General features: G+C 45.5%; 1 protein-coding gene across 6 annotated transcripts in view; it reads right to left on the bottom strand.

The window, feature by feature from the left end:
* The window catches only part of THRAP3 (thyroid hormone receptor associated protein 3), an 87,731-nt gene extending 65,869 nt beyond the window's left edge, over positions 1-21,862 (bottom strand). For 3 of the 6 annotated variants that reach the window (XM_075908869.2, XM_075908867.2, XM_075908872.2), the window contains exons 1-2: positions 21,707-21,862; positions 9,290-9,373 (exon numbers count right to left, since the gene is read on the bottom strand). The gene's annotated coding sequence lies outside the window, so the exon portion shown is untranslated. Of the gene's footprint in view, positions 1-9,289; positions 9,374-9,625; positions 9,785-21,706 lie in introns of those variants that run through there. The other 3 variants (XM_075908870.2, XM_075908868.2, XM_075908873.2) reach the window with 1 other exon arrangement.
* Between the last annotated feature and the right edge of the window lie 335 nt (positions 21,863-22,197).

The following is a 22,197-nucleotide window of genomic DNA, read 5'->3' as shown; positions in this document are numbered from 1 at the left end:
ATCCAAACAAAGGAAGAACATACATCACTAAAAATATGGGGATGGGAAGGAGATGTTTGGCAAGCAGCAAAGATAACTTTTCAAACTCCCAAAAGTGTGCGCCAAACAATGGAGTGAAAAAACAATTAAAAACTATAAATTTCAGTGATTGCTAGAAAACAAACTTGCATCCAAAGCATGACAAATACAAAAGATGAGTTTCACAGTGGAGTGCTTTATAGCAATAGAAAACAACATTTTTAAAAACACATATCAAAATCTTTAGATTACCAAAATGTAGGATCCATAGATGGCACCAGTTATACCACTAGTTTTAAACCTATGTGATTGTATCAGAAAAATGCCAATCCCCTAAAAAGAGCTTTCTAAACATACATCAAAAATCAATTGTAGAGCCAGGAATAATAATACTCACCAACTTTTACTCTCAAGTCAATACTCGTCAGCCATACTACCTAGTTACATTTTCTGTTTCCCACCTTTTTGTGTCTTAACATAATTTACTTCCACATTGGAAAACAATTATTTCTGCAACTGACATGATCCCCTTACAAAGCTTACAGAGTTTGCCACAATATTGCAAAATATTTACACAGGTATGGAATTAGGCAACCCTGATGTGGGCAATAGTAAACAATTGTGTCACAGGCCACATGTAGGACTCCAATGGTCTGCATCCAATATGAGGGCTGCAAGTTGCCCACCACTGTTATAGCATCTCAACACAGTTAGGCGGTGATGTATTATCCCCCTTTTTATATAGAAATGGCGTCCCTGGCCTCTGTTTGTCAGAGGCTGGAGAAGGATGGCAGGAGACAAATGGCTTGATCACTGTCTTCAGTCCACCCCCTCTGGGGCACCTGGTGCTGGCCACTGTCGGCAGACAGGCTACTGGGCTAGACGGACCTTTGGTCTGACCCAGTACGGCCATTCTTATGTTCGTATGTGAAGTTTGAAGAAGTAAATCAACTTGCCCAAGGTAGCACCGCAAGTTACTGGTTAAGCTGGGCTCTTGTACATTTGAAAGCAGAAGCGCTGCATGGAGCTTAGGGCCAGCAGGGGACTCTGAGTTCCAAAGATGGAATGCCACACTAGTCCTTATCGACTAATTGGATAGAAAATGGAAATCCCTTTGACTATTTGATTAATTAATAGAAATGTATAATTAATAGAAATTTAACATTCCTATTTGTGATGGCCCATGTCTGTGACCCCTCCCCCCACCATCCCTGGGGTGGCTTCATTGTGGGTTCTGCAGTTTAAAGATTATATATAAGCCCACAGCATGTGTAACCACTAGGCTTTTTAGCAGTTACACAGTTAAATTTTTAAACTACTTTTTACATCTCTACATATGAATAAGTGCAAACAGAAGACTGTCCACATCAGTAACATTATACACTCATACTTGGTACTTTAAAGAGGATAATTTCACAAAGACGAGTACAATTATAAGCTAAAATTAGATGGGAGAAAAAAATTAGTCAGAAAACATACATGATAGTTGGGAATTTTTAAAGAACTCTTTATAAGATGCACAAAAGCCACAATCAAAGAAGGTGATTGTACCAGTTAAAAATAAATGGTGTCGTGGGGAAGTAAAGGCACTGAGAAAAAAATATACATATAGAACAAAGAAAACAAGAGAAGTTGATGATAATATAAATCAGAACCTAGGAACTCAAGAAAATGATAAAGGAAACAAAGATGAAAGCTATGGCCCACAGTAGTAAGGACATTAAAGAGAATTAGAAAGTATACAGAGAAGGGGAAAAAATTTAGGGGTGTGGAACATCTTGCATATGATGAACAATTAGAAAAATTATTCAGCTTAGAAAAGACAACTGACGGGGGATATAACAGAAGTTTATAAATCATGAATGGTGCGGAGAAAGTGAATAGAGAAGTGTTATTCCACAGAAGAACCAGAGGTTACCCACTTAAAGGCATCAGGTTTAAAACAAACATAAGGAATTACTTCACATAATGTACAGTTAGGACCTTCTTAGTCCGGCACCCTTGGGTCTTCGAAAAGGGATTTTGCTGGAACAGGGGAGGTAATTTCTGGACCCCTGCCACCAGCCTCCTGGCTGGCTCCCCATCTTCTGCAGAACCTGCTGGGCAGTCATCACTGCTGTGGCTCCTGGGCCCAGCTGTTTGCCATGGCTTCCTACCCCACCAACAGACCACAGCTCCCATGTGCTGGGTCTCCCAAACCCAGTAGGCAGCCCCGCCAGTACTGCAAGGATCCTCCACCCAGACTCTCTGGTCCTGCAACATGTGTGTCAGACCATGGATGTTGCCGGATCAGAGAATCCTGGATAAGAGAATTTCAATATGTATAATTCATTGCCAGGGGATGTTGTAAAGGTAAAAAATGTAAATGGATTAAAAAAATTAGATAAATTCCTGGAAGATAGTCTTTGATAGGCCTATTAGCCTAAATGGTCGAGAACATAATCCCACACTGCATGTATCCCTAAACCTCAGACTGCTAGAAAATGGAACTGGATGAAATGGAATAATTGCCCTGTTGGGTTCACTCCCTCCAAAACATGTGGCTCGAATCAGTGTTGGAAGACAGGATAGTGGGCTAACTGAACTATCCCTTCTTGTGTTCTTAAGTTTAGTTCTTTAAGTATATTAGGAACACAAACAAGCCTAACAATTGTTGGTACTGCTCCATTACCAGATGGAAATGGTAAAATTATTAATAAATTTCTGTCCTGTATTTGAGGACAAACAAATGATGTAGTCATATATGATAAGAATCTTTCCACCCCACAAGTGTCTCACAAGGATATTAATATAGCAGATATGAAGATCCTATCCAAGATAATGGAGCAACTGATACAGGACTGACTTACTTAAAGAATAGTAGTACAATGAATGCTAATCAACACGGATTCATGGAAAACAGATCCTGTAGAACTAACTTGTAATCTCATTAAAAAATGATATTGTCTGGTTGATAATGAAGGTAATAGGGTGGGTGTAATATACTTAATTTCTGTAAAGCATTTGACTTAGCATCACATGACATTGATTAAAGCACTAGAAACATAAAAAACTAATGTAAGATGGATTAAAAACACCATTACAGATGAAGAACCAAAATAGTGGTGGATACAGCGCAAAGAGCCGAGGGGAAAAAGTTGAGACCCCCCTCCCCACACACACGCCGCCCACTTAAGAGGCATTGCCCTTTTAAAGCAGCCATTTTGAAGGTGGCCATTTTGAATTCTGCATGGGACACTGCAACTCCAGCTCTGTCTCTTTCAGACAGGAACACGCTGCCCCTTTCAGAGCTGCGAGTGTGGGAGCCGCAATTTTTTCTTTAAAGAGCTGCATGCAGCTCGCGAGCCTGAGCGAACAGATCTAAAAATATCATTGTAAATGAAGAATAATAATTGATAAAGTACGTTTCTTATCCCTACATGGATAAATTCTTGGCCCTGTGCTGTTTAACATTTTTATTAATGACCTAGAAGAAAACAAAATCTCCACTTAAAGTTTGCAGATGACAAAATTTGGGAGTGGGGGAGGACTGGCAATGATGAAGAGAACAGGTCACTGATTCAGAGCAAATGAGATTTTCTTGGCAAGTAAGATTCAGCCAAACAATATTTTGTTTAATAAGGCAAGATATAACTCTATACATCTAGGAACAAAGAACGCAGGCTACACTTACACAGTGGGAGATTCTACCTTGGGAAGCAATGACACTGACAAAAAATTGGGCGTCATGGCGGATAACCAGTTGAACATGAGCTCCCAGAGCAATGCTGTGGCCAAAAGGGCTAATGTGATCCCTGAATGCATAAACAGAAGTATTTCAGTAGGAGTAAAAAGGTTATTTTACCTCTGTACTTCTCACTAGTGTGATTGTTGCTGTAATATTATGCCCACTTCTAGTGGACACAATTCAAGAAAGGTGTTGATAAACTGGAGAGGATTAAGAGAAGAGCCACGAGAATGGATTAAAGCAGGGGTGGGGAACCTACAGATCAAGCTTGCCTTGATCTGGCCCATGAGACTCAGGGTTGGCCCCCTCCCTGCAGCAGAATGAGCTGGCTCGCACTGCTGTGGAGGAAGGAGAGGAACTGAGTCTCATGGGCCCCATCAAAGTAAGACAAAGGATGAATTGGGCCCACAAACTCTGGCTTGCAGGGGGAGGAAGCAACTCTGTGTGCTGCAGAGAAATGCTTCTTGCAGGCACTGCCCCCATTGCCCAGGAATTGCAGCTAATGGGAGTGACAGAGGCAGTGTCTTCAGGGAGCCCTTCACTGAAGCACAGAGCCCCACATTATCACCAAGCCTCCCAGAAGAGATAATCCAGCCCTGAGGGTAAGCCCTGAGCCTTGGTGCCATCCTCCCCTGTCCCAGGCTGGAGCATGAGGCAAGTGGTTTTTTTCCCGGCCTCTCAGTTGGGGACCACATCTGCGAGGGTTTCCCCCCCCCCCTCCTTTCTTGGGGTAAGGTCAGTGAGGGTTGTGGGTTCCCTCCCTCTCATTTGTGTGGGGCTCCCAAATGTTTTTTCTGTGGTTCAGTAGCCCCTGACCCAAAAAAAGTTCCCCACTCCTGGATTAAAGGATTAAAAAGCATTCCTTATAGAGACAGACTCAAGGAGCCCAATCAATTCAGCTTAACAAAGAAGGTTAAGGGGTGACTTGATTCCATACATATCTATGTGTGGAACAAATATTTGATAATGGGATCTTCAACCTAGCAATACAATGTAAAATAGGACCCAATGGCTGGAAGATGAAGCTAGAGAAATTCAGACTGGAAATAAAAGTGTAATTTTTGATGAGAGAAAGGTAATTACCAATTTAAAAAATTACCAAGGGTCATGGTGTATTCTCCACCACTGGCAATTTTTAAATCAAGATTGGATACGGCACTCAGACTATAATTACAATGGTACCTTCTGGTCATGCAATTGAGGAACTAGCAACTTTTTTGCAATTTCCCCCCATCTGACAAGAAGGAAAGATTGTCTGTCTGATACATGTGCCTCTCGTGAGGCAAAAAGCTTGATTGCATTCCTAATTGAGAACTTAAAATTTGCAAATAATTCCATTAGCTATAAATTAATCAATGCCTTCAACTCTGGTACTAGTTACTTTACTACTAAACTGAATTTATAAATCATAGAGCAAGAAGTCTTAGGCTTTCATTGAAGACAAATAATTTGGACCTGAAACATATCCATACATCCAACAGAAAATCTTTACCACATATCCAAAATTTCTGGGTATTTGGAATAGAAAGCTGGATTTTCCATTACAACAGTAAAAGTGAACAAAGGAAAAGTTTCCACAATATAGAGAAAAAAGGATTTTGCAGACATGATTTGTTTAAATGCATGCAAAGGAACAGAGAGGCGAATAAGCAATAAGAACACCCACCAAGAGAGCCAGGAAAAGACCCCCTTGGTTTTGCATAACAAAATTGTTCACCAATCAGTTCACAGAAAGGAAGATGCAACTTGTATGCATAATTGGAAGTTTTTGCGCCACTTCCTATGCAGCCAAGGAAGAATAAACGTTTCCAACTCCCACAGGTCATTATTTCCAGAGTAGTCTGGACATCAGAAGACTCCACATACTGATCTCATTTACCTCATTAAAACTGCAGAACTTTACATGTGAAGTCAAGTTTCCAAAGAAATAGTGACTAATACTGAAAACAACTGATTCCCAGTCCCTTTAGGGTCTTTTCTGATGCATAATATGTACAATTACTGCCAATACCGAAGAATTAAGATCCTTTAGACATTTAGCCTAAAAGATGAACCTAGATAGCTTTTATTTACAAGCTGCAAAACCAATCAGATGTTTATTCCCAAAAGAAGTCTTTTGATTGCTTATCTGAACCTTGACGTTTGATTCCTACACACCAGAGCCCGAAGCTGAATCTGGGGTGACCTCTGGTAAGCTTTTTGGCATGTGTTCTTTTATTGGTTTTAATGTTTTTCTCTGAAATGCTGCCACTAAGAAGCTTCCTCAAAAGGCTGTGTGGTAACTTGTAACTGTTGGCAATTATGCTGATTATATAGCCCCTAGATAGAAAGCAAAGCTCACACACTGGTCAGTTTAGGCAGTCTGGCTAAATGGGGATATCATAGTATAGGCCAGGAACTCTGCAGCCTGGAAAAACCTCAGTCAGGACAGAGAATCACAAAGGTCTTCACTCAAGAGAGGCAATGTCTGAGGAATCAGGAGGCTAGAGTGGCCCCTGGTAGACCACAAAGGGGGAAAAACAGATGCAGTTGCCCTGAACTGTGCACTGATTATCTTTTAATGATAATGTCCTATACTACATATTTCCAAGTATGGCCCATAACAATGGTTTTCAAATGTTTTTCTAGCTACCTAGTAAGAAAAGTGTTGATGCCCATGATCCAATGGAGCTGGGGATGAGAGGTTTGGGGCATAGGAGGGGGGCTAAGGGCTAGGGCAGAGGGTTTGAGTATTGGGGTGAAGGAGAGGACTCTGGGCAGGTCCAGGCTCTGGGGCAGGACAGGGCATAATGGGTTTGGATACAGGAGGGGACTTTAGTTTTGGAGGGGCTCAGGTCACAGGCTTACATCTGATGGCTCCTAGTCAGTGGTGGCGTAGAGGTAGGTTTCTTGCCTGTTCCAGCAATGTGGACTGCACTATGCCCTGCAAGAGTCCAGCAGCAGTTCTGGTTTCTAGGTGGAGGTGCGCAAGCAGTCTGTGTAGCTCTTGCCAGCAGGCATCACCCTTTCCAACTCCCACGGGCTGGAAACTGACCAAAGGGAGTGCAGAACTAACACTCAGGGAAGGGGCCACACACAGGGCCCTGAAGCTGGACCTGCTGCTGGCCACTTCTGGGGCACAGCTCGATGTCAGAACAGGCAGGGACTAGCTGTGGTTTTCAAAGTGCAGGTTGCAACCCAGCTTCAGGTGGCCACCAGAGTCCCCGAGTGACCCAATGCCTTACATTCTGTGACTCACTACTGGGTGTGTGACCCAGAGTTTGAAAACCACTCGCCTATAGCCACAGAACACAGCATCCCATCCCATGTTGTGCTACATTGCAGCACTGCTATTCTAGAAGTGATGGGTCATTTACCACATTCTTAAAAAGTTCATTTCCCACTCCCTTTGAGCTACAGGAAAACTGACTCCACTCCAGACACTGTCTCTCTGCTATTTTAACAGCACTCTTTCAACTCGCTACTTTAATCCAACAATGCCCTTATATTCTCAAAAGAGACTGTCTAAAAATGAGACTATGCTGCTCCATGTGCTGTTCCAGTATTTCAGAGTCAAGCTGAGTTTTCTCTGGCTTGTGCACAGATACCAGTGATAAAAAATAATCTGCATCTGGAACTTATAGTTCAGTAAGTGGGTGTATGAGCCAAGACAGAATCCAGATCATTTTCCAAAAGCTGTACTGACTCTGTAGGACTAGCAGAAAAAAAATCAGATATTTTTTTCACAAGAACTATGCACATGTGTACATCTGTATCTATCTCTTATTTCAGATATTTTCAGGGCACCTAACTTTGACCCAGAAAATAGGAAGCAACTCTTAATTAAAATATTAAAGTCTTAGTTTACTTAGTTCAGATTCAAGAAAGTAAGAGGAATAACAGGTTCATTGAATGGCAATGCAGAAGAGGTACATTTTGAGAGGAGACCTGGCTGCCAAGAAAGGATAGCATGTTTACCAGAGGTGGCTTTTACCAAATAAAGCATGGTCTTCTCCCATACCCAGGAAAATCTAGTTAGCACCAGTTTAAGACCTTTTCTATTTAAAAACGGTTTCATTAATGCACATCACATTATGGTTCACTTAGTTATATATTCAAATTGTAGTTACATAAGGCAGTAGATACTTAGATTAATTTAAGGTTGTACAAACAGAATAAAACCACTGTGGGAGTAACACTAAATACTAGGGCTGCTCCCCCTACTCGCTACGCTTGCCAATCACCTTCTCTCTGGAAGTAAGCAGCCCCAGCTCTCCTCCCTCCCCTGGTGGCCACCGGGGAGGATCTGGCCAAGGCATGGCAGCCCTGGCCTGCACTCTCCAGCCCCAGCTTTCCCCACTTCAGCTGCCAGGCAGGGCTGAGGCTGAGCCAGCCCCATCTCTTCCCCCGCCCCTCCCAGCCACCAAGCAGGACCGAGGTTGTGCCAGCCCCCGCTCTATCCCCTTTTTAACTCCCGGTTGTGCCAGCCCCAGTCAGGTTAGCCCGTTTTCTCCCTTCCAGCCATTGGGCACGGTGAAGCCTCACCAGCACTCTCTCTCTCTCCCACTGGCCCCCCAGTCGGAGGGCCAGGCTGAGGCCTTCCCAGCCCTGGCTCTCTCTCTCTCTGGCCACCGGGAAAGGGGGGGTGCCATGGTGCGACAACCCCAGCTCCCCACCCTGAGCGCCGGGGAGGGAGGAGGCAGGCAAGACGCAGAGTGACGTGATGACACCACTCAAGTCATCCCACAGGAAAAATGTTTTTATATAGAGAGATTATGTAATATATGCAAGTATAATATTGAACATGGGAATGTCTGCATACATTTTGGTTTGGTATTTTCTCAAGGAAATTATATATGTCATGATTCCTATTTCTATATTTCATATACTTCACATTCAACTATATGAAAAACAACAATGCTGAGTTGTGTGCTTGCAGCATTAAGGAATCAAAAGCATACAGAGTTGCAGATACCAGTCCAGGTTCATTTGGCCATGCAGCATTCTGCAGCAGAATACCAACTCTGATGCAGCAGATAGGCCAAGCATATTCAGTTTTGAATAGACTTAATCATATTGTAAAGAATTTGCTATATGCCTACTGAACTTGCTGGACACTGATGCAGTTATTTTTCCCAGTTTAAACTAGATTTAATCTGGTACTTACAAGTGTCTTGTCCTTAACTAGTTTTTCCTGGGAAAGTGCCAACCCACCAATCCTTATTGGTGTGACAGCCTCAACAAGTAGAGAGCTGTAGGAATAGTGTTGGGAGTTAACTGCTATTCCCTCTAACAAAAGAACAATTGTAACTTCCATGTAGAGATTATTTTAAAAACTCAAGTTGTCCCATTCAAGCAGTGAGATATTCATGCTATCAAAACTGGAAATGCAGGACACTCCAATGTTCTACCTCTTCAAAATGATTAATTAATGATTTGCTTGGTTTTCCTTCAGGAAAGTTCTGGTATCAGCTCCACATCCCTTATTCACACATTAAGAGCATATATTCTTTGCAAACAGGTTATATTTGAAAATTAACAAGACACATTAATGTATTTACATACCTCATGTAAGTCTCCTATTAACTGCGGTTCTTAGTTCTTGAACACGTGGTCTTTGTCACAAATGGTTAAACTCTCCCTCAGTTTCTAAAGAAAAGAAATCACGTATCAGCATGTGTGTATTCCAGTCTAACAAAGACAGACTATCGAGTTTAGTCACTCTCACCTGCATTCCTCCCCAAGAAGTTTCAAATATTCAATTACATCAAAGCAGTTTAGATATAAAGCCCTAAGTCAACAAATTATCACCACTATGACACTATACAAATAATAAATAATAAATTAAATTAGTTGCCAATTTATTTTATATTTGTTACCCACACACAGGAAATGCTTCACCTTAACAACAGATCCAGTTTTCTTGGGACCAGAATTTAAACATCAGAAGCAAGGAGCAGAAAGCATTGCTTCTGCATTCCCAGTATGAAACCAAGGAGCCTTTTCACTATGCTCAGTAGTCTGTTGCCCTTCTCACAGCAGAAACTAAAGTGAAACACAAATAAGAACAAGGTTGACACACTCTTCGATGTCTCTAGAAAGTACAGCTCCCCACTCCTTATAGCGTGGATCTCCTTACAGCCATATTATCACCATAAATCATAATGAATGATCATAGTGGCTGGGAACCAGAGCTGCCAGCTGACACTTGCAGGGGCAGGGAGACCACGTGGGTCTTCTGTACATCAGCCCTCCCCAAAAGTAGTAAGGAATCTTTGAAATGGCCAGGAGATAATTTGTTGGGTTTTTTTAAACAACAACCAGAGAGGGCGAGAGTCACACACATACAGAGTGGGCAGAGATGAAGGAGAGTATGTGGACTGAATAAGGGCTGACAGGGACATTGTTCAGCTACTAGTCAGAGCAGTGGTTCCCAACCACCGGACTGCAGACTGGGGCCGGGCCACAAAGCATTGGCTGCCGGGCCATGGCGGCTGAAGCTGGCTGTTCACAGCGGCTTGCAGCTGCACAGCAGCCAGCTCCATCTCCAGCAGCCATGGTAGATGATTTAACCCACCAGTGGCGCTGGGGCTGAGTCAATGGCAGGAGACAGCACCACTCTCCCTCCTCCCTCTCCCACCCGGGTAAGATGGCAGCCTGGCCAGGCCTTTGCACTCCCCTCTGCCTCTACCCATGGGAGTGTGAGGAAGCATGCACACACCGCCAACAGCTGCTCCCCCTGCCCATGCAGCAGTAACAGCCACACTCATTAGAGAGGGCAGCCTCACTCTGAGGAGTGACGGGGTGTGGTGGGGTTAAAGCGCTGTTGGATAAGGCCGTGGGGGGGTCACAGGGAAAGAGGATGTTGGCATCGGCTGTGGGGGTCAGAGGCAAAGGGCATGGGGCATAGGGGTGAGGGTCAAAGGGTGTTAGACACTGGGGAGCAATGGGCTGGGTTGGGGTTAGGGGTTAACAAAGGAGGGCTGGGGCTGAGGGAGGGCAGGGGTTAGAGGTCAAAGGGCAAGAGCAGATGGATTGCAGTGGGTCATTGGCTATGGAGCCAGGTGCGGCGCAGCTTGTGCTTCTGTCTCAGGAGGCAGCAGATCTGAGAGTGTCTGAGCTGGGAATGTTAAATTTAGATTAATTGGCTAATAGACGATTTGATTAGTCAATAAGGACACCTCCACCTTTGAAGTGTAGCCACAGTCTAGCAGTTCCTAATGCATTTAAAAAGCAGAGGCACAGCGGGGAGGGGACGGGGGCAGGGAAGAAGAGGAGGGGAAGGGACCAGGATTGAGCTGGGACAGAGGCAGCAAGGGGGGGAGTGACTAGTTGAGTTACTACTTGACTAAGCAATAAGCATATGCATATCGGGTAGTCGACTAGTCGCTTACATCCCTAGACCCATGTACACAGTTAACCAATGAATCTGGCCTCATTGGTTAACATGTACGGTTATATTCATATTTTCTCTCTCTCTCTCACACACTCCCACACACACACCTGCCTCTGCATCAGAAGTAATAGTGTGGAGTGGAAAGGGGGATGGAAGCCAGTATGTGCAAGGAGCCAACTTTCAAGCCAGCTCCTGTGGATCCGCCTGCCCTGCGCTGCCTCTGATACAGAGGCAGCGTAGTGCAGGGAGAGGAGAGACAGAAGTTGTTCACGGAGAGCTGGCTTTTAAGACACCAGCTCCCACCTGGCCCCCTTCCCCTGCGCTCCTGCTCCTGTATCAGAAGCAGCAGGTTGGGGGGTGGAGTGGGGTAGGCAGCTCCATGGGAGCCATTTTCTGCCCACCTGCACCCCTCCTCCCCCGGCATGTGTAAACTGCAGAAATTTTCAGTGGTTACACGTTTAACTAACTAAACACATTGCAACATCCCTACAGCGGATATCTGAAAATAAATCCCAGTATATGTGCAGACAGCTATGCTGAAGAGCTGAAATCAAAATGCATACTACTAGCTGGTACTCAAACCTAAAGGGAAAAAAAAAATCACACACACAGCTGACATTACATGGGGAAGCCAGAATGGAACTTCATCATCACAAGAAAGTATTCCTGAGAATAATCCCAGCAACTGTCAGTCATCCCTTCATGATGCTGCATCATTCTAGGATAAAGTTACATGGCTATATAGACATGGCCCAGACCATATATTTGCTATGCATAATTTTCTCATATTTGAAAAGTCTTGAATTTCTCTGAACCTGTTCACGTATACAGAAAAAAGGTCAGTGAAAGACTACTGAAAAAAAAACCAAATGCTGTCTCAGGGCTTGTCTGGTGTGGCAGTCGATCTTCTTGTGTTCGATTTAGAAGTTCTAGTGAAGATCCACTAAATCGAATGCTGACAGTGTCCCCATCAACCACAGTGCTCTTTGCAGTTATGAGTAAAGGAAGTTGAAAGGAGCATTTCTCCCACCGTCCTCCCGCTATGGGGATGGCACCAAAACTTGGCTTAAGGTACGTCGACTCCAGCTATATTATTTATGTAGCTGGAGTTGCGTACAGGCAGTCCCCGGGTTACGTACAAGATAGGGACTGTAGGTTTGTTCTTAAGTTGAATCTGTATGTAAGTCGGAACTGGCGTGCAGATTCAGCCGCTGCTGAAACTGATCAGTTTCAACAGCGGCTGAATCTGGAGGCCAGTTCTGACTTACATACAGATTCAACTTAAGAACCCCAGGCATCCTCAAGTCAGCTGCTGCTGAAACTGATCAGCGGCTGATTCCAGGAAGCCCGGGGCAGGGGCTTCCTGTGACCAGTGGCTGACTACAGGAAGCCCCTGCCCCGGGCTTCCTGGAATCAGCCACTGGTCAGTTTCAGCAGCTGCTGACTTGGGGACACCTGGGGCAGAGCAGCTGGGGTGCTGCTGGGTTGGTCCAGTGGCGCCCAGAGCGGCGCTACGGGACCAACCGGCAGCGCCCCAGCTGCTGTACCACAGGCGTCCGGAGCAAAGCCGCAGAGCATAGGGGCAGCGGGACAGCCCAGACACACCGTGGCTATCCTGCTGCCCTCTGGGCTGTCCGCGTGTTCCGCCGCTTTGCTTCCTCTCCCTGGTCTGCTGGAGACCAGGGAGAGGGAGGGCCCCGTTCGTAACTGCGGATCCGACACAAGTCGGATCCGCGTAACTCGGGGACTGCCTGTACTTTAAGTTGACCTTCCAACTTTAGTATAGACCTGCCCTCACTGAGATTAACGTATTCTGTCCAACAATACCCAATATTTCAGTGTTCTCTTAATTGCCCAAGTTCTGTAAAACAGCATGCCTTTCATTCCAGTAAAAAATAATCCCATGTTATCGCTATTCATAGCTCTAATATTATGAAGCGAAACATAGTAGATGAAATTTTGAATTTCTAGTAGCAGTGATCACCCTCCCTACCCTGGCCCCTCTTTTTGAGATGTAATAATGCTCTTTACCAAAGGAGAGAATGCAGAAAGATGTTTCCCAGAGTTGGAGTGAAGTGGTCATTCAGAGAGCCTTCAAAATGGCAGATATTTCTCTCCAGCCACCACTTCAGAGCACTCAGAGAACAAAAAGAACAGGCCTAAATGATTTCCTGTGTAGGCACTTAAATGTGCTTTCATCCTCCTTCAGAGATATGTCATTAATATGGACAAACCAGCTTCTAAATCCTCCCATACATGGCTGCTGAATGTTGAAACCAGCCGGCCTGTCTGAAGGAAGGACTCTAGCAAGATAGGTCTCTAAATTACAGTGTGTTTGAAGGGCCACAAGGAGTGCCACCATAAGAACATAAGAGCGGCCGTACTGGGTCAGACCAAAGGTCCATCTAGCCCAGTAGCCTGTCTGCCGACAGTGGCCAGCAACAGGTGCCCCAGAGGGGGTGGAGTGAAGACAATGATCAAGCAATTTGTCTCGTGCCATCTGTCTCCAGCCTCTGACGAACAGAGGCCAGGGACACCATTCCTACACCATGGCTAATAGCCTTTTATGGACCTAACCTCCATTAATTTATTTAGCTTCTCTTTAAACTCTGTTATAGTTCTAGCCTTCATAGCCTCTTCTGGCAAGGAGTTCCACAGGTTGATTATGGAGCTGTGTGAAGAAGAACTTTCGCTTATTAGTTTTTAAACCTGCTACCCATTAATTTCATTTGGTATCCTCTAGTCCTTATATTATGGGAACTAATAATAACTTCTCTTTATTCGCCCTCTCCACACCACTCATGATTTTATATACCTCTATTGTATCCCACCTCAGTCTCCTCTTTTCCAAACTGAGAAGTCCCAGTCGCTTTAGCCTCTCCTCGTATGGGACCTGTTCCAAACCCCTGATCATTTTAGTTGCCCTTTTCTGAACCCTTTCCAAGGCCAAAATATCTTTTTTGAGGTGAGACCACCACATCTGTACACAGTACTCAAGATGTGGGTCTACCATAGTTTTATACAGGGGCAGTAAGATATTCTGTGTCTTATTCTCTATCCCTTTCTTAATAATTCCTAGCATTCTATTTGCCTTTTTGACCCCCCGTAGCATACTGTGTGGACGTTTTCAGAGAACTATCCATTATTCTATGATTCTATGATTCTATAACTCCAAGATCTCTTTCCTGATTTGTTGTAGCCAAATTAGCCCCCATCATATTATATGTATAGTTGGGGTTATTTTTTCCAATGTGCATTACTTTACACTTATCCACATTAAACTTCATTTGCCATTTTGTTGTCCAATCACTCAGTTTTGTGAGATCTCATGGCTGAAATGCAGGGGTTGGAAACCTTTTTTGGGTTGAGGGCTTCACAAAAGTTTAAAAAAAAAAAACAGAGAAGCAGAAAGACACTCTCCACATTCTCCTCACACACCACAGTTGGCCCCCCTATACTCTGGAGTGGGTCCAAAATGAGATGAGTTTGTGGGAGGGAGCTGCCAGGAAGTGGGCTTGAGGTGTGGAGTCTGGGCAGGAAGCAGGGTGCGGGGAGGCGGGGGGGCCAGGAGGTAGGGTGCAGGAGCAGAGCAGGGGTGTGGGGTCTAGGTGGTAGGGGGCTTAAGGGCTGGAGTGTCAGCCCGATTCCCCGATGTTGGGGGAGGGAAGGGAGCCCTGAGTCTCAGAGGCCAGATACAGCCCTTGGGCAGTAGGTTCCCCACTCTTACTGTAAAGGCTACAATGAGATACTGCAGTTATCTTCCAAATATTTTCCAGGGAGCCACAGTACCTTTTGCTAATTAAGTCTCTCAGATACACATTTGTCAATGTCAACAAACCTACACTAGTCACAGAAAGCAAAAATATACCTTCATGGATACAACAACCTTTCTTGCCACCATCATAACTAACATTGAAACAAAAGTGTCACAATCTCACACATTCTCTGTGCCAGGCAGCTGCTATTTGAATACTCCCAGGTATTAAATACAGTTCAAAGTAAGCTTGTTTTCCCAACTATGGAAAAGTGTTACAAGGATATATGGCCGCTTAAACAAATATCAAGTTCTGACACTTCAAACAGTCATTCTGTAAAAAGACAAAACCAGAAGAGCTGAAAATCCAGTCATGGAGCACTATTATTTTAAACATTGTGAGTACACAAGGAAATGCCATGGCCAAAAACATCCTCAGTCTTCATCTGTCCACCTAGACACTTCCGTGGCCTCTGAGAGCACACATTCTTTTATGTTACACAAAATGAAATCTCTTGATGTGAATGCATGTAACTGCTGATCCATTTTGTTTTCTGCTAACCTTTGAGTGTGTGACCACATTAAAGAATCTCTGCCACCTCTTTATCTGGCTACCAGATGTCAGAACCTGGTAATAAGCTTTCAAAACACAGCTAGAATTTAACCTGAAAGGCTGATGGCTTGATTTTAAAATAATTTTTCTAATTCTATTTGAATTAATCAAGCTCGATTATGCTGATAAGTCTCAAAGGCCTTTGTGCCAAACTGGATGGCATTAAAGCACTATAATACAGGCTATGCACATTTCATAAGAAACAACTACATCAAGCAGAACAGCTCCACTAAAGAAATTCAAATTTAAAACATTAGCAAGGGACTTGCTTCACTATATAGGCAACTTTAAATATATAGGCAAGTTTAAATGTGGGTCTCAAAACTCCCAAAGCTGACAATGCACAGAGCACAGGGAGATCAAGGCCTCACACTGCTCAAGCAATTCTTGTTCTATGCAACCCTTAAAGAGGATTGCTACAATGTAGAGATTGTCAAAGACAATAGTAGAGATGCAAAGCAAGGCAGAGCAGATAAAGTAGAAATGAGGGTGATTTCAAAGGTAGGTGACTAGAAATTGCAAAGAAAAGAAAAGCATAGGTAGGACTTTTCACAAGCAGATAACTACTGATGTTAGACAGCGATTAATTGAATAGGTGTGTAAGCACATCAAAAATATTATCAGTTACATAACTATTCAATAGTCCCCAGAGGCAGGGCCCGCAGCCAGTGCACTGCTGGCCCCAATCCTAGGGAGTGCCCTGCTACCCTGCACTGCTGTCTCAGTATCAGAGGCAGTAGCGCAGGGTGGCAGGCGGGAGCCAGCCCACGAGGGGAGCCGGTTTAAAAACCAGCTCCTCACACAGACCAGACCCTGCCTACTGCCCTACACTGCTATCTCTGATACAGAGGCAGCAAAAAAGGGGGGGGCGCCAGGTGGGAGCCAGTGCACGTGGGAAGCCAAGTTTCAATTAGCTCCTCACAAGGATTGGCTCCCGCCTCTCCCTCTCTCCCATGCTGCTGCCTCTGATACAGAGGCAGCAGCAGCAGTGTGGAGGGAAAGGGGCAGCAAGTGACTTGCGTGAGCTGGTATGGGCAGGGAGCTGGCTTGAAAGCTGGCTTCCCAAATATACTAGCTCCTGCCTTCAATCCCTTGCTCTCTCTGGGGATAGCAAAGGGGGGTGGGAATATGTGTAGTTGATAAGATTAATTGAGAATCCCAGGCTTATTGGTTAATTGGGTATTCAACTACACTATGACATCCCTACAAATAACCACTTGAATAAAGCACAGAACTCCACATTTGGCCATACGCAGGTTAGAATTTGTGCCCAATGGTGGACAATGCACAGCCAGCCAGCGACTACTGGATAGCTCAGGAGCAGCACATAAGGTATTTTAAAAGGCACAATAGGGGCAGCGATTCAGGTCAATATTTACATGATCAGATTTGGTCTCCTTACAGAGTTGGATAGTGAATAAGAACACAGGGCTATGAACAGGAGAAAAGGCAACTTGGCAAACTGTTTCTGCACTGTCATTTTGCCTTCAGAACAGCAATTACACATTCCTCAAGCCTGCTGTTCCTTCCCACAAGGAACGTGTACACCCAAAGCAACAGTGAAATCACTTTGAGTGCCCAGCACACCAGCTTGGTTTTCCCAAAAGCATGTGATAAGACCTTCTGCATCTTCACTGTTTATTGCATGCTGCACAGCACTGCAGTAGAACAGAGAAACCCAGGATGAAGACAGAGATATATAATACTACAACTATTAGACCACAGCTGTAGTACATTCTCCCTTCAATGCTGGGAGAATGATTCCTCATAAATTAATGACATGTTCTTAATCTTAAAGGAACAAAAGAGATTTGTTAAGAGATAAATACAGTGACTCAAGATGTTAAAACTATCAATGTGATTCAAAACCTGATCAAGGTCACTTGTTCCTCTACTCTGAGACAATAGTCTCATAACCAACAATATCTATAATAGCACTCTGTAAAGCTTTTTGAGACCGTTCTTTTTCCTTGGCTCTCAGCATAGTGTCTTCTGTACCTGGTAAAGAGAAACCAGTATCATCTTTTGTACTTCTATAGATATGCTGGAAAATGAGGAAAAAATGGATTCCAAGGAAAGCTAAACTATGAAAAGGCACCAGATACCCCTTGAAGGATTCTTTGTCCCAAGAATATACATTTTACATGACTCTTCAGAATAACTGACTTGCTTCACATCCCTTTCCAGTTGACCTTGCATCCGGGCAGATGACGATGCCATTTATTACTCAGCCTTTTTCTCACACTGCTTTGCTTTCTCCCAGTGGATTAGTTCTTGCCTGTTCTAATTCAGGTATTGCTAAAGTGCCTTTCACTGTGATATCTAAGCACTGAAATCCTTACAGAGAGAAGGGATCAGATTTCTTCAGCAAATACGGAAGGCCTAAGATTTACAAGCCAAACACTGAGAAGCACTTTCTTTTCCTGGACAGTAGAGTTAGAATTCATAGCAACAAATCTGACAAACAGAAGCTGCTCTCTCTTGATACCATCATCTGAATGAGGAGATGGCTGCATACACAGCATGCTTCAACATCATCAGGTGCCTATTATCTTACTAGGTACATACATTATGCTCATCACCATAAGCATGTGCAATAGCGCCATGATTTTGGTGCCAGAGAGAAGGGGGGAAAAGTAAGTACCTTTGCTAAACAATAATGTGAGGATTTGATTATTATGCCCTTTTTCTCACATAAGAAAGCACAGGCATTACATCGGCTGTTGTGACTCAACGTTCACTCTAACAAGCACTGGTTTGGCACTCCCACAAAGACTGAAGCAGCTGCAACTCTCTCCCCCTGCTTTTAATTATCTAAGTGAGCATACAGCAACCATCACATTAGTGTCTTAGCACTGGTGCAATTTGGTCAGTTTTAGGGAATGGGCAAACTGTTGTAGTCTCAATCTATTATGTTGCAGAGTACTTTGCTCCTTGTTATATTCAGTGAATTTGACCATTTCTTTGAGCAGAAAGCGTTTTCCTGGGGGTTATCAGAAGATTCATGTTGGAACAGCTGTCTCCTATACCAGCAGTAGTCTAATGAGAAATTATTATAAAGCAGATGCTATACAAAGCATGGCTCCTGAGCCTATAAACAGTTATTATCTGGGCTGATGCTTACATGCCTTAAGCAAACAGATACCCTACAAAAAAGGTTCACTGAGGTGGCATGAATCTTCAGTGCCTGCCATATTCAGGTCAGAGTTCCTTCTGAGTTTTCCCAGCAGAGTGGCTCTCACATCACCTTCAACTCAAGGGAACGCTAAGATGTGATAAACCCATATTAGGCACTTCTCAGTTAGGAATATGTTTAAATTATGTATTATATTTAGAGAAAGGGTGAGATTAGCCACACCAGACTCAACTTTAGGGAGCATCAAGTTCCAGGTCTAAATTACGTAAGCAAGCCCAGTTACAGAATTCCATCTTCTCTTGTATTTAACTTAACCTGTAAAAATGTATCTGCCAAAATAATCCTTAGTAATTATGAAGTAAAATTTTGCCTCTCTCAAAGCAAAACCAAGGTACTTAGTCAGATGGCTAATGACAACATATTGCACTGCTGGAGACTCCAGCTCAGTGCACACCTCAAATAATGTCACACCTCAAATAATGTCTAGAAGGGGAGCAGATTTAGTCTTGGGGCAAAGTGAACAATGTACCAGATTGTGATGTCTCTTCTATTTTATCAGAAAGTAACCTAGATGGTCTTAGATAAGTCTGGTCCATTTTAGTCCTTCACAGAAGATAGGAGTATGAAATTTACAACAAAATAGTGTAATTTAGAGTAAAATTCAAATGTAATCACCACATTCTGTTTAATAGATGCTTAAGTTCTAAACATAGCAAGGAAAAGGTAAAGGATACATATTTGGCATAATTAGATTCTGCTTGAGAAACTAAATTTAGCATTATAGGTTATATACAGTGTTGTATCCATGTCAGTCTAAAGATATTAGAGATGGGTGAGCTAATATATTTTATAGGAACAACCTCTGTCTGTGAGAGAAAGCTTTCAGCTACACAGAAAACCAGAGGAATGGCCCTGTGTAGCTTGAAAGACTGTCTCATGATCAGCCATTGGTTCTATTAAAGATATTACCTCACCCACCTTGTCTCCCTATGTTACTAAATTGTTTTGAGGAACCCCAGTGTCTCAAGGAACTGGAAGTCGAATACACAGCAAGTCACTACAAGTCCTTTATCAGATGTTCACACAGGACCTAGCACAAGGGGCCCCAACCTGTCCGTAGTAGGAATGTTAAACATTGGTTAATTGAATAGTCAAGTAACCTCATGAATTCTTATCGGTTACTCAACTACTTTATAGTCCCGGAGGGCTAGGTAAGCGGTCAGTGTGCTCCAGCCTCACTCCTGAGGAGCCCCCTGACACTCCTTACTCTGCCTTCCCGCCCAGCTCTTAGTACACTTTAAATGCAGAGCCGCAACAGGGGTAGGTCCTGAACCCGTTTCAAGCCAGGACTGAGCCTGACTGCTGGTGAGCCTGCTAAAAATTTACTGGGGGTGTGCACATGTAGTCTATACCATTAACCTATAAGCTTTTATTTAACAGTTAATCAATTACATTATTACATCCCTAGTTTGAAGCTTTACACTATATCAGAGCATGAATGTTATTTAATGCTTTAAATACATTATTATTTTGGTACTGACTAAATTATCTTCAAGCATTTGTAGGGATAGAGGCAAATGGAGCTGGATCTTCTAGAAAAGTAATTTCTTAACCTTTTTGGGCTGAGGACCAATCTACATTTGGTAATGGTTTAACAGAATGAAGTGAACAGGCTGGGTGAGGTCGGAGTGGAAGAAATGTCAGGTTGCAGATCCCTTCCCACATTGTCCCCGCAGCCACAGTTCCGGTCCTGAAAGGCTGGCTGGATATGGCTTTCAACTCCAGGCACAACGTGTCTGGGGGTGCAGAATCACACAAACTGGGGTTTTCTGAACCCACGCTGTCATGACAGAGGAGCAGTGGAATATAGCCAGCCCTGTGGGACTAACAACACAGGAGCCATCATATGACATTAGGAAACGATCTGGTGACTGCACTTCAGGTTGCAAGTCATGGGCTGAGAAACCCTGTTCAAGAAAAATTCATGCCCAGTCAACATGGACTGAGCAAAGCGTTTATTAACACGGGAACCACGTCACAGAGTAGTTCTAAACACCTCCCAGGGTGTACACAGGGCTTATGCTTGCCCTCTCTTTCTACGAGAAGGATTTATTCTTTCCCTCCATGCTGCAGACTCCCATTTCACAAGTCGAAACCCCGCCAGTGGCTGAAGAAAACTCTCTCTCTCTCTGGCTCACTGCCACAAACCAGGCACAGCGGTGCCAGCCAAACCAACAGGATTCCTTAGGCTGCCCCTGCGCTTACATTTGGCCCATTTCAGCCCCCCGTGTGGACGCAGTAACGCCAACGGAACAGCGCTTCTGCCTTAAGAAACGGCCCTTCCGGCGGGACAAGGATCGGAGAGGAAGCCGCCAGCGTTGCCTTGTATTTCCCCCCCCCCCCCCCTGCATCCGAGGGGGGGGGGGGGGAATCGATTTCGTCGCCGTGCGCCGAGGCGCGTGCACCGCCAGGATTCACACAGGCGGGGCGCTGCGCTGCGCGGATCCGTTGGGCGGCCTCTGAATCGCTGCTGCGTGGCCGCCCGGGGAACAGCGGCCCGCGCGAGTCTGGAGCCGCAAGAGCCCCGGCGGGGGGGGGGGGAGCGTGTCGCGGGCACAAGCCCCGCGTAGGCCGCGACCTGGGTGAGCCGTTGCGCGGCTACAGGGCTCCCCCCCCCCTTGTTCCCGCGAGGCGGGCGCAGCGCGCGGCAGGAGATGCCGCCTCCTCCCTCCCTCCCTCAACGGGCCGCACCCGCCGCTAGGTGCGAGCGGGGCCCCCGCGCTGTGCGGCACGTGATCCCAGTGGGGGGGGGGGGGCAAGCGAGCTACTCCCCACCCGCAGGCCCGCCATGGGAGGGGGGGAGCCCGCCCCACCCGCCCGCGCGCAGCCGGGCCTAGGCCCCAGCGCTGCGCAGCGCAGGCCGGGCGGGGCGCTGCCCCGGGCCTAGCAGCGACACGAGGCGCCTGGGGCTGGGCCGCCGCCCGCGAAGGGGGGGGCTCGCCTCGAGCCTCTCCCCTCAGGGCCGAGCCCGCGTGAGGCTCGGTCTCGATGCGTGGGGGGGGGCGTTAAGTCCGTTCACTCACCAGCTCCCGCTGAGCCCGCGGCCTCCGCTGCTGCTGCTCCTGCCTCCTACGCCGCTGCCTCACAAGCTCCGACTCCCGCCTGCCGCGCGGGCTGCTGGGAGGCGCAGTCCCCGCACAGCCTCCGCCCCTCGGCCGCGGTGGGGGAGGAGACTACAACTCCCGGCAGGCCCCGCGCGGAAGCCGCGCTCCCCCGCATCGCGCGCAGCGCCTAGGACGGAGGAGGCGGTGCTACGGGTGGGGTCAAAGGTCCCTACATGGGCATGAGAAGGGGGAGTGAAGTCCTAGTGAGCATGGGCCGAGGTTGGAGGTCAGACCCCCTTAGCTGGGGCTGAGGTCAGGGTGGGGGTTGCTAACCCACGGGAGTAAGCTGGATACTGAATTGGGCCGTGGGGAAGGTTTAAAAATACAGCAGTGTTGGAGCGCTAGGAAATCGTGGTGCTCCTGGGACCCAGGCTGGCTGTGTCTACACTGGGCCACTTATTCCGGAAAAG

Source organism: Pelodiscus sinensis, chromosome 26 (genome assembly GCF_052426305.1).
Source record: "Pelodiscus sinensis isolate ZL-2025 chromosome 26, ASM5242630v1, whole genome shotgun sequence".
In the NCBI taxonomy this organism is placed as follows: domain Eukaryota; kingdom Metazoa; phylum Chordata; order Testudines; family Trionychidae; genus Pelodiscus; species Pelodiscus sinensis.
Note: the sequence above shows the minus strand (reverse complement) of the source record. Positions and strands in the feature narration are given on the sequence as shown.